This window comes from Pipra filicauda, unplaced genomic scaffold, assembly GCF_003945595.2.
Source record: "Pipra filicauda isolate LSUMZ 115617 unplaced genomic scaffold, ASM394559v2 scaffold77_size3566232_pilon, whole genome shotgun sequence".
NCBI classification, from domain to species: domain Eukaryota; kingdom Metazoa; phylum Chordata; class Aves; order Passeriformes; family Pipridae; genus Pipra; species Pipra filicauda.
Window position 1 is genome coordinate 2773264 of NW_024104953.1, and position 12486 is coordinate 2785749.

At 41.9% G+C, this 12486-nt stretch overlaps 1 protein-coding gene across 2 annotated transcripts in view; it reads left to right on the plus strand.

The window, feature by feature from the left end:
• MACROD2 (mono-ADP ribosylhydrolase 2) overlaps positions 1 to 12486 on the plus strand; it is an 842329-nt gene that overhangs the window by 79710 nt on the left and 750133 nt on the right. The gene's annotated exons all lie outside the window — the stretch shown is intronic.

Consider the following 12486-nt stretch of genomic DNA (forward strand, 5'->3'; position numbering starts at 1 on the left):
CAGTTTTGGAAGTGATATGCTAAGAAGGTGCCTGCTTGCGGGACTGACAGGATAACAAGCTCATTGCTTCTGCTACAATGCTAGAATTTGGCTATTTGCATAATATGGAGCAGTAACACTTTAATTTACAATTCATGCATAAGCCTCTCAGAGAGTGGCTTCAGACAGGACTGAAATTTGGGAATGCTTCTAAAGTAAATTGCAGGTTTTGAGCACATTTTGTTATGTGTTGAGAAGCCAAAATTATACTCAGATGCCCAAGCCTGGAAACAGAACGGAATTAGGCATTTTTGTGTAAATGATTCCTGAACAAGGGATGTGGGGAAGTGCTGATACCATTTGGTGTTTAGTTGTGCATGTAATAGATAAACCTGGTCATTCTGTGCTTGCACTGTAAACTTGCTGGCTTTGTTAATTGGGTGGCTGTGAAGGGAAGAGGCTGCAGTTAAGAGTGACTCCAGATAAACCTTTTTGGGTTTTTTAATCAATATTTTAGTGCTAGTACTGGAGGAGCCTTAAGAGCTGTGAGAAACCCTGGCAGGCTTGAAAAGGCCTCCCGTTTGGTCTCATGCTTTTCCCAAACTGCAAGATATTCCTGGGGCTTTTCCTCTGGTTGCTGTGCTGGTCCCTTGGTTTAAGAGGGTGCTAAAGCGCGAAGCGTTCGGTGGTGGTGCTGGTGGGCTGCATGGAGCTGCGGTGTTCCCTGGTGCCAGGGGAGGTGTGTGAAGATGGATGTAGGAGGAGAGGCAGATGTGCTGACTGAAGAGCTGGAATTGAGATAGGAGGTAAAGCCACGTTTTATCATGATAAACATGATAAAAACTTGCTGAGGAGCAGCTTGGATTGCAAAGAACTTTCTGCCTCTTTCATGTCTCATGATAATTAACCAGTCCATTTTTATTCGACTTCTTTCCAATGGGGTTCTAATTAAGCAATAACTAATGAAATATGAGATTAAGCACCAGCAAATCTCTGGTGGTCGCAGACGTGCCCGGGGCAAAGTTTAAAACAGTTTTGTAGGATTTGTGTTTGAAACAAAGCAAAAATATTTATTACAGAAACAGGACACAGATTCTGTGAGTGGAAATGCAGATTGAATTAATTTTCTTAGTGTTATGCTGAACAGAAAAAATGTAAAATGAAATATGTGTTCCTTTTAATGTGGTTTTTGTATCATCACCGCAAATTTTAAAAAAATGCATCTGCAACCAGATAAGAAGATGCTATCAGGCACTTCTAATTTTAATTAAGGTTCAACCTATTGGAGGAATATACATTTAAAGAATTAATTAAAATGCTGTTCGCCGTATAAGAGATTTCAGTATAGGAAATTAGTTAATTGCGGTATCAGAGGGGATCTGTGCACTGCAAGCTGTTTTGTGATGCTAAAAAAGCATCTCCATGTGGATGAGAGGGAACTCTTGGGAGAACAAGAGATGATGCCGGTGACCTTCATTCTGGGTTAGTTTGAGTAAAAGAAGGTGCCGCATCTGTGCGTGTCAAACAGTCCTGTTTCAGTTTCTGTTTGTCTTTAGGGTGGGTGGCTGGCACAAATGCTCAAGATGCTTGAGATAATTGGGCATAATTTGATTGCATCACAGTAATCCTGTCTCCTGCAAGAAGGGCTTTTAAGGTGGTTAAAATACCTCTAAAGACTGGAGTCTTTCAGTGCTGTCGTTCTCGATAACCTTTTATCGCTGCGAGTTTGTCCGAAGGTGCTGCTGGAGTTCCTCAAAGATCAAATGCTGCCTTATTTAATATTTTCATTAGCAGTCTTTACAGAAGAATTAGAAGCATGCTAAATAAATTTGCCAACTCCAAAGCCGAGAGGCACTGGGAAGGTGGGGGAGGACTGGCTTATTGTGCGAGAGGAACCACTTTCCTCTGCCGTTAATTGGTTTCAGGAGAATGTCATGTGCTTAAGGACGGATGATATTAATTTCTTCTATAAGCTCAGCCTCATCATTTGGGAGCAGCAAAGAATGAAGGTGTCCTACTTGTACTCAGGAAGATGAGTTTAAACATCCACAGGTCAGGGGAGGGTAATTAGGATAATGGTGGAAGGATCAGCCAGCCTTTTTACCAGCAGCCTGGAAGAGCTTGGCTTCAGAAAAATGTAAGCTGAGAGGAGATAGGATTGCTCTCAAAGTACATGGAAGAAAAAATCCCAACCAAACCACAGTTATTTAAGCTAAAGGATGGTTTTAGGAGGAGGCATCGGGTGTGAATGTGGAATCCACTTTGTCTGGCAGGATTTCTCACCCCGTTTGGTCCTTCGCCCTGGGCACGGTGCCTTGAGCCTTAACTAGTGTTGGCAAACCCCAAGGTCAAGTGTTGGAAGCATCTCCTCAGAGCACATTTATTGGGGAGCTTGCTGTACACGATTTCTTTGAAAAGAAGGAACAAAGCTTCTTGGGGGAAGCATTTAAAAGCGAATGTAAGGCACAGGCAGCCCTGCCTTCCTGAAGGATTTACTGCTGCTCTTGGTGGGTGTGTGGATGCGCCAGACTTCTTCCAACACCTCTGAGTAGGTGCCAGTCTGTCAGATTAGCTCAACTAAAATAAACCTTTCTCCCACTCCCTGCCTGCTATCAGCCCTTTGAGAGAGAATTGCCTTTTAAAATGTACCGGGCTGTTCGCTGGGCTTTTATTCCGCGGTTTTAAGCCAGTTTTTAAATGAGCAGAGAGGGGCTGAAAAACGTTGGCCGCTTTTAACACCGTCATTTAATGGTCTCATCCTTTGAGCCAGTGTTTGTGGAGAGATGGCTTATCTTGAGCCGTCCTCTCTTTTCCTTGCCCGTTTTCCACGAGAGTGTCTCCCGTTGTGTTAAGCCAATAACCCTTTTTAATAGGTCAGCGTATGGTATTAATGAGCTTTTACACCGTGTTATAAATGTCACACGTTGCTTAGAGTAGGAGTGGGGAATAGAAAGTATTGCCAGGATTTGTTCTCTTATTTCCAACAGGAGATGTGTGAAACAGTTGATCTCCTGATTAAAAAAAAACACAACCTAACTTTGATTAAGCAGGGCCTTTTTTAGCCTTTGTCATTTAAAATGCAGTCCCTAGGACCAAGTGTTGTGGTGCTGCCTCGAAAAGCACCTGCTTTAGGAAAGTTGAAAAAAATAGGAAGTGGCTGTGAGATAGTTGTAGAAAGATAAGGGGAAGCTGAAGATGTATGTAAGTAGCTTAATAAATTATTCTTCATGTTGTAATTTGCTCGGTCTTTACTTTTGGGTTTTGGCCACTTAGCAAAATTTGCTTGGAAGACCTATTAATTTTACCATAAGAATGATGATGCTGGGTACAGAAAAATATCTGGCCATATGCTTGTATCTCTATTCTAAAGGACAAAGACTGATGAAATTTAATTTAAAGGGAAAAATAATTTATTATTATACATTATGCTTTTGAGGAAAATGGGGAATAGATGGATTCAGAGCGCAGATTTTCCCATTTGCACTATGGCTGTATATAATTATGTGCTTTTGAATGTTCAGGGTTAGTGTCATGTGAAGAACATTCCTGAATGGCAGAGTAAATATCACAAGTTTTGCAGTGTTGAACAGACAGTCTGACGTGGACTTGCATGGATTTCAGCATTTTTTAGCTGTTTTCATATCTGGTTAGTACATTTTACATTCTTCTGGCACGTTGTGCTGATTCCTTCTATTGCTGCTACAGCTGAGCCAAGAATTACTGGTCTCTTTCAAGCTGATTACAAGAACTTTTAAAAGTCATTATAAAGGAAGAATACTTCAGAAAAAGGCCTTATGAAACACATTTTTTTTAAAAAAGAGGCCTTTCTGGACACAGAATACTATCAGTTTTTTAAAATCAAGTTGGAATATGGAAGTTGGTCAGTGTGGTGGGCAGGAGTGGTGTTTTTTTTTCCTTTTAACTTCCTGCTAGTTTTCTTCTAACGTGAAATACCTGCAATTATCACCGTTGCCTTTCACCACATAGGAAATGTTCTTTTTTTTCCAGGCAGGTACAACGATTACTCCTGCAAACCCGTCGATTTAACGACAAATACCCCCAGCACTTTGCAGTGCTCAGGGAACCTGCACCATCAGCACATAATCCTGTGCCACGGGTATGAAATAGAGAGCAGCTCTACCATTAGAGGAATAGTCAAATCTGGGTCAGCTCCCAGAAGGAAAAGAGTTTAAAGGTCTTGGACAACTTCCTAATGCCCGTGTAGGAATCGGCCGCTTCCCTGTTGTGCTTCAGTGGCTCAGGGAAACGTTGGCAGTTTTCCATGTGCTCTCCGAGCCCTGTGCTGAGGTTGCTTGTCCGTGGGCTCCCGTCCTCCTTGGGAAGAGAGAGATCTTGGTCTTGATGGCAGGACTGCTTTTAGGTGTGGTGACTCCCCATAAATTCACTGTTTGGTCGTTAGGGTGTGTGATGTCCTAAAGTAACATTGGTGCTCCTGTTAATTTTTCTGTTAATGGACCCCAAAATAAAAAATAAATCAGTTAGGTCTTTCAGAAGTTGGGCTTTCTATCTTGGCAGTGTTGTGTGAGCTGAGGAGCATTCCTTGCCTTCCTGTCCTCACTGCCATTGAGCCTGTAGCATCCTTTTAATCCAGCACTAACCTGCTCAGCCAAATGTTAAATGTCACAGAGATATCTTCATGTTTGTGGGGGTTTTTTTATTGTGTGAGGTGAAGTAAACTCCAATAAATCCCTCATCTGATCATGGAGAATAAATTTGCTGTTGCTTTTGGGCATACTTATTCGAGATCCTCTTTCTTACTTGTTTTCAGGACATAAGTGACACTAATTTGCACTTGTACAGTTCCTCTGACTTGATTACTGGGTGATGTGCAGATTAGTGATGACATTTTGAAAGACCAGACAGTTTCCAGCATCTTTAAAATTCTCTACTTTTCCTTCCTTGTCTGATCAAGCCCCAGGGGGAGATGTCAGAGGCAGCTTCCTACGACTGCACTAGAAAACATGATCAATGCCTGGCTTGTCTGACAGATGAAAGTTTATCCCAATGTTTATTTTTTTTTGCAAAGGAAGGAATATTGACTGTCCACTGACTGACCCAGCACAGGTAACAGCACCTACTGGAGCTTCATCTCATCAGGGGAAAAAATGTTTTTTCCCCTCCCATAATGGCATTTTAGGAGGTTCTAAGATATGAAAAGATGCCTTGGCAGGTCTCCAGCACCCACCCATGGACACCCAGCATGGTTATTTCCCTATCTTCAGGAATGTCACTTGATTCCTGGGAAGGCTCAGGCACATCCTGGATGGGCTCATCAGTTGATGGTGATGAGCCCCAGTGTACCCAGACATGAGCTGCTGCTGTTTTAAGACATTTTCCTGTTTATTATCTTCAAGCACCAGCTTATGGTGTAGAGATTTCCCTACATGACTGGGAGACTACACATGACTCACAGATTGATTTGCAAACCTTAGGAACAGGTTGGTGATGTGGGGATTTGACCTAAAGTCTTCCTAGAACTACTGAGCAAAACAGAACAAGAAATATTTTCAAGAGCTAGATTTATTTTCCTCCCTTGAAAGTACTTTGCCACTGAAATCTTTGCATCAGTCAATTGCTGCAGAATTTTTTTGCATAATCCAAACCAGGCTTTTGTTAATACTTCACTAGTATCCTTTCAACTTGCTGAATGTGTTGTAATTGATTTGGAGGGATTATACTGGAGGATAAAGTTAGTCTTTATTAGCAGGAGGACAACAGTGGGTAACCTCTAATTGTTTTATTTTATTTAAATAAACCAGCAGTATTTACCGTGGCAGTGAGACATTCCAGTAGCATGGCAGGGAAAATGCAGTACCTGTCAGAAATGTGCTGATCAGCAAAACCCGTGGTAAACAAACCCCCTGGACTGGAACAGGGGGTGCTGTTCACACTCTTCCCCTCCTGAGTTGGTTTTGCAGTGTGTAAACCCAAACCCCAGGGCTGTCAGGTCGCTGAGGGAGCAGCAGGACTCCTGTCCTTCGGAGGAGGCGTCAGCTGGGCCATGGCAACAGTGGCTGGAGCCTGGAGGAGCTCAAAGTGTGGGATTAGGAGAGCTTACATCCTTTGTACTGGATCACTGCATTGAAATCACTTTGATAGGTGCTTTTGGAGGATTTCCCAGGGTTGGGTTGTTTTTTGATTTGTTTGGTTTTTGGGGTTTTTTTTGATGTCCCTGTGACTTGGGTTGCTTTGCCCTCTGATTTTGCAGCAACGCCAGGATCGAGTTTAAAGTTGATATTTAGAGAATCAAACCTCTATACTGATCATACCAGCAGGGTGCTCCTTCTTGGGACACAGGATATCACCTTCAAATCCATATCAAAGCCAGACTCCCTTCCCTCCCTTCCCAAAGTGATGTGGTTGCTTTGGGAACAAGATGTGTTTCTTGCATGAGCAGCTCCATAGAATCCTTTTGTCAAAATAGCTGAGTTTGGGAAGGTTGGGGCTCTTTTTTCAGTAAAACAAGGAATCTTCCTGCAGCATATTATAGCACCCTTTTTTCCCTAATTAGCATCCTAGTGTAATGTCTCTCCATCCTTTCCCTCTCCAAGAGCCTAAAAAGAAATCTGACAAACCACTTTTTGTGCTTTTAATATTTTAATGCCTAAAGTGATACAAATGTCTAAGGAGTCAGTTGACAACATGGGGAAGATGGGAAGATGCTGCACAAACTGCCATTCACTTCTGTGCAGAATAACAATTGAAAAATACTAGGGAGGGGCTTAATTAAGGTGTGCTCATCATTGTGTATGAATTCATATATAGACCAAACCTTTTGAATTTATTTTACAGGTAAAACTGGGCATTACATTAAATCTTCCAGGCTTGAAAGATTACTTTTTTTTTTTTTCTTTTTAAGAATAGCCTAGGATAGTGATAGATTTCAGAGTTGAGGACAACATTTTTTAGACAAACCCCAGAAATTCGGGACAATTTTTTTTTTTTTTTGACAAAACCAGTCCCATTAAATATTTTTTTGTGCGTTTGACTCCTCTTAATGCTTCTGTCTGTCTGCACCCAGGGAATGCAGGGATCAGTGCAGTGCAACCCTGGCCCCAGGCCAGCAGATAATGCAAGACCTGAGCACTTCCTGACACACACATAAGCAATGACAAACAAAGCACTTACTCTTTCTTCCAGTATAATTCAATTCTCAGTAGCAGAAGTGTTATTTTGTGGTGTTGCATCTCTCCCCTAAAATTCTCTTTAACTGATCTCGTTTATTTGGACTTCCTAACTTCAAGTATGGAGCAGGAGGAAGTAGCAGTGCTGGGAGCAACCTCTTAGGAATACATGATTATCTTCTTTCCCTCACCCTTAACATAATGTATTTGTAAGTTCAGGGAGCGGTGGAGATTTCCAGGCTAAATATTTTGGGTTTGATTGCAAACTCCTTAAGGAGGGTTCAGCACTTATCCCACTATGTATCAACAAGTACCACCAGCAATGTAAAGGTTTTTACATATCACTCCTGGTTTTTTTGCATCAGTCCTGTTTACTGAACAAACTCTCTCAATGAGCTTTATTTAATTAAAAAGGGCAGGGGGGGAAGAGGAAGGCAAAAAAAAGAATAGAGAGAGCTTAGAGGTGTTGATTGTCCTACTAATGCTCAACCTTCTTTGCCCTTCAAGGCACTGACAAATTTTCCTGTAGTGGAAAGCACCACATAACTGGGAGAGCTGAGGGCCTGTCTGAGACAGTGGTGGTTGAGCTGGTGAGGTCCTACAGGCAGTTCCATCCCTGCCTTTTCCCAGTTATGTAAGGAAATGGCACGAGGTCAGCAATTTAGCTCCCCCAGCAATATTTTCCTCACTTCATTTGGCTGCAAAGTGCTGAATTTCAGCCACCAGAAGGACTTCCAAGACCTGAAAAACTGTGTCGTGTTTTTTTTTTTTTATTTAATTTTTCCTTTAGTGTGCTGTGTGTCATTTCTGTATCGGGGAGAAATGAAAAGGTTTTTAGTGACTGAAGTAGGTAACATGCCATTAAGGAGTTCTTATGTAAAATAATTGCTTAAAGACATTAGGCAGAGGTTCTGTGTTATCAGCTAATGCCCTAAAATTGTATTTACTCACTGGGTTAGCAGTCCCTGTACGTGGCTTTCTTTCTGGTAATGAGCTCTTGTTCCTCATGGGCAGTAATTTATACAGGCTTCAGAAATAAGTGTCTGAAGGTTTCTTGAGAAGGTTATTGAAACCAGGTAAACAAACAAAATACCACAGGTTCTGTAACCATCCACATTCATACCTCGTGTCTCCAACTGTGCAGAAAATGGAAATAGTTTCATTTTATTTCCTTTCAGAGGAGTGCAATGGAAGTAACTTGTCTCTGTTTAATGTGGCTTGAGTAAAGGGAGAGCACATCATACACACAATCAGGGAGTGCATAGGGTTGGATTTGGGATGTAATTCTGGATAAAAGTTAAAACATCACTTCTTAAATCCTCTGCTTTGTCAGAACATCAGCATTCCTGGGTTAGAAGGGTTTCCCTTTCTTTTTAAACTGTTATTTCTTGACTTTATCATTGAATCTGTGGAAAAACAACACTTAAAGAAGCCAAATTAACTCTGTTTCACACACACAGAGCAGTCGGTGGCTGAAGATGATGTGTCAGGTAAGGAGGGTTTCTCTCACTCCCCGTTTGAGCTGCTGCTGCTTGTTGTAGTAATTTAGGAAATTATGTTAATGCAGCAGGCTCAGAGCTGGACAAAGGCTTACATTTGCTGTGTTACCCAGCCTGAAAGACTCTGCTTCTAAGCCATACCTGGGTATGTAAATACAGCTGCCTGTGTGCATCCAAAATTAAAAAGTCCCCCATTCTGAATAGGGTCTTACAGTGGTGAAAAAAACATTTCATTACCGCAGTGGAATTCAAGTTACAATCCTGGAAAGTGTTACTGTGAGGTGAGATGGGAAAGGAGAAGTTTGTGGGGAGATCTTTTATCCCACCAGCACCTGCCTTAAATGTGTGTTGGAGGCATTCACTTAAAATTGTCAACCAGTTCACTTCTGAATCCCATGAAAACAGAAAGACTCGCAGTACAATTATTTATTAAAAAAAAAATATCAAAAAGACAAGAAAAACCCCATGAAAATAAATAAAATCAAGTCCCACACCCCAGAAATTTTTATGTGGAAAGCCATTTTCCAAGCAGGCTTTTACCAGGGACTAAGGCCACTGGAGGAAGTCGGTGTTACATAAATCGGATGTGCCGTCCTGATCTAAATAAATTTTTAAATATTTTGCATAAATTAAAAAAAGTTAAATTATGCATGATATGCATAATTTCATCCTTTTGTAAATGATGTTCCCCCAGTTAATGATTAAAGAACATGGTGCAGCCCCTGGAGTTTGAACAGTTAGACCTTCCAGGGCTCCATCTATAGATAGAGATTCTTTAAGCTCAGTGAGGGGCCGGGAGCTCGCACTTGGCTACGATCCCTTCCCTGTTTTTGATGACTTAAGAGGGCTGTTCAGGACAGAGCATCAGCCTATATGAACACTATCAACCAGCTTGAACAAGTCAGATTATTTAATTAGCCCTATTAGGACCCTTCTATTTTTATAACTTATTTATGAGTGTTCTTGCTAAGCTTAGAAAGGTCTAGCTTCAGATTTCAAAAAGACGTTTTTGGCTCATGTGGGTAATCTGGAGGGGTTTTATACCATGACTCCACTACGTTCTCATCCCAAGAAAACACAGAGAGGCTCTGAAAAGCAGTTGCAGTTGAGTAATTCACTCCTGAAATCCTGACTTGCAGGTTTCAGGCACAGGGAATTTATGATGTCCATGCACGAGGGACATTTACTCACTTGCCAAAATGTTGAGTTGTACAGCTTTGCCTGAGACCACCAAAACTCCAGAGAATTATTTAACACCCGTTTTTGAAGCGTTTTGGTTTCCCCCCAGGGCAAGGATGTTCCTAAGCCAGCATTTAAAGGCTGCCATGCAGTCAGTGTGGTGCTTGATGTCCCGTGCTGATAGAACGAGTTGATGCTTGTTTTGAGCACCTGCTCAGCCACCATTTTAGTGAGATCCATGGTCTGTGTTTTCTTCTGGACTTTTTAAGAGGAGCAGGAAATGATTTGATGAAATAACTATTAAAATGAAATCAAACATTCATGTTCACCATAAGAAAAAAACTTTTAAAGCAACTGTGTCCAGAATCTGATACCGTGTCGTGGTTATACCTTCAGTGTTTGAAAGGGCTCTAATTTCATCACAGGGGTGGGACTCTTACTCTGCCACCCCCCAAAATGAAATCCATTTGCAAAGAAAGGAAAAAAAAGGCTAAAATTTTCTTGTTCTGAAGTCAGTCAATGAGCTTTTCCTTTCTGGCTAAACTCTGGGCTAGTTTGGAAGAAGAAACTCCCCAGGTATGGAGTAACTTTATGCTTTGTTAAAAAAAATAAATCACTGGTGGTAGGTCCTGGCTTGTGGCTCAAAGCTCTTGTTGTTCTGGTATCAGTAAAGAAACAGTTTATTAAACAAAGGTCTGTCCCAGGGTGACGCTGAAACAATATATGGATTTGGAAATAAGGTGAAGGTGTTTTGAAAGCAGAGGGGATCCGTGTGAATTATGGTTCCGTCCAAGACTATCCCCAAACAAATGTGGTTTGGATAAATCCAGGCAGGTGGCATCTGCCAGCTCATGTCTGAAGATCTTATCCCACTTCAGGTGCAGGTGAACGTGCAGGATTGCATCCTCTTAGTCAGCAGAGAAGTCTCTAGACGTGCTCTAGCGCGTTATGTCACCAGTAAATTATTTTAATAGCAAATAAGGCTTTATTACTTTTGCTCTCGCTTTATTGCATTTGCTGCTCTACATTCAATATGTACAGCATTGGCACAAGATAGCTTGCATGCTCACCACTGCATCAGCAGGAGAAATGGAAACTGTGTTCCAAGACCATAATACTTTGAATTTGGTACTGTTAAAGCCAGAAGAAAAAAAAAAAAACCAAAAAACAAATAAAATCCCGAACAAAAAAACCCCAACAGTTGTTGCCCATCAGGCTCTTGTAGAAAGCTAGGAAATAACAACTTATAAATGAAGCAAATTTAGTTGTGGAAGGTACCAAGATGAGACAAAATTAATACGGATTCCAAAGTACCAGGGTGTTTTTGGAGGCAGCTTTCAGGTTAAAACAGAACTATGAGCAATTCAGGATAGCAATACAAATAAAAAAAAGAGAAGATAATGAAGAATGTAAAACATACTCGGCACAGTATTTGAATGTGGAGGGTGCTGACCAAGTGAACTCTGCACAAAGGCTTAGGCAACACTGAAAAAAACTCCCCTCCTTGCTCCACCAACAAATATTGAACAGCACACTGAAATAACAGGGAATTTGAAAATGGAGATAAATTTAATGTGGATTAATGATATTTTGATGAATGTGTTGAGTAAACTGCTCAGTGTAGTAATCGGATTTGCCAGCGCGTGTACCTGTCTAACTGAGGGGGTTTGGGGCTGGAGAGCACTGCATGCAGAACTACTGCAGGAAGGAGCAGAGTCTTGAGGAGACGAGCATGACATGGAGCAGAACAGAAACTTGTATAAATATCCAAAGAAAAAAATACAGAGTTTAGCTTGAAAGCAGATCTTTCACTTGCCAGAGTAATCTTAATATTACGTGTGTTGTGTAAAGGTTGTTGTGGAACCCGAGGAAGGTCTTGTACACGTGGATGTGCCATTTTTTCCATTGACATCACTTGTGGTAGGAGGAGAGTGGCTCCCTGACCTGGTTCCCTCTGGAGGACAGGATCCCCTTCCAGGTTTTCACTCTTCCTGGTGGAAGGTGAAGCAGGAACAACTGGGCTGATTTACTGAAGTTGCTTTGGATTTGCACCCTACTGCCTCACAGACAGAATGGAAAGTCACTGTGCTTAGGATTCTCATGCAATTATCTCCTCAAAAACCAGCTTTTTTATAGCCCTTTATGACCTTTGCATGACATCACCACAGGTACCGTGACCAGGTTCCTGAGGTACCTCAGAAGGGAGAGTATTCACTGAGTGTTGTTTTACCCTTTCCACAACTTGGAGCCAACTGGGAGAGACGTTTCCATGTAAATAGTTTGAAAAGCCAGCGAAACCTATTTAATTGTGTTACTGGAGAACTGCTGGCAAAGAACTGGTATCTGTTGCCAGTGACCCCCAGCCATTAAACCTGTCTCAGATATGAGGGGTCCCTAAATGGCTGCTTAGGCAGAGAACAGGTCCCTCCAGTCCATCTGAGCTGTTTTCCTTCCCCACTCCTTGCCTGGGAATCCTTTTGCACGTGACCATAACGAGGTTCCACATGCTCAGTCTTGGCTTTCTCGCCCTTCCCTAGGCTGGGATGGGAAAACAGGGCGGAATAGTCTCGTCTGGTGCATTGCACTGAGCTGAGCACACCCTTGTTTAGGGGGCCCCTCTCCATGGATCCAGCCCATGTTCCATGTGAAGGCATAGTTTGTGTAAGGTCAGCAGGGAAGCACAG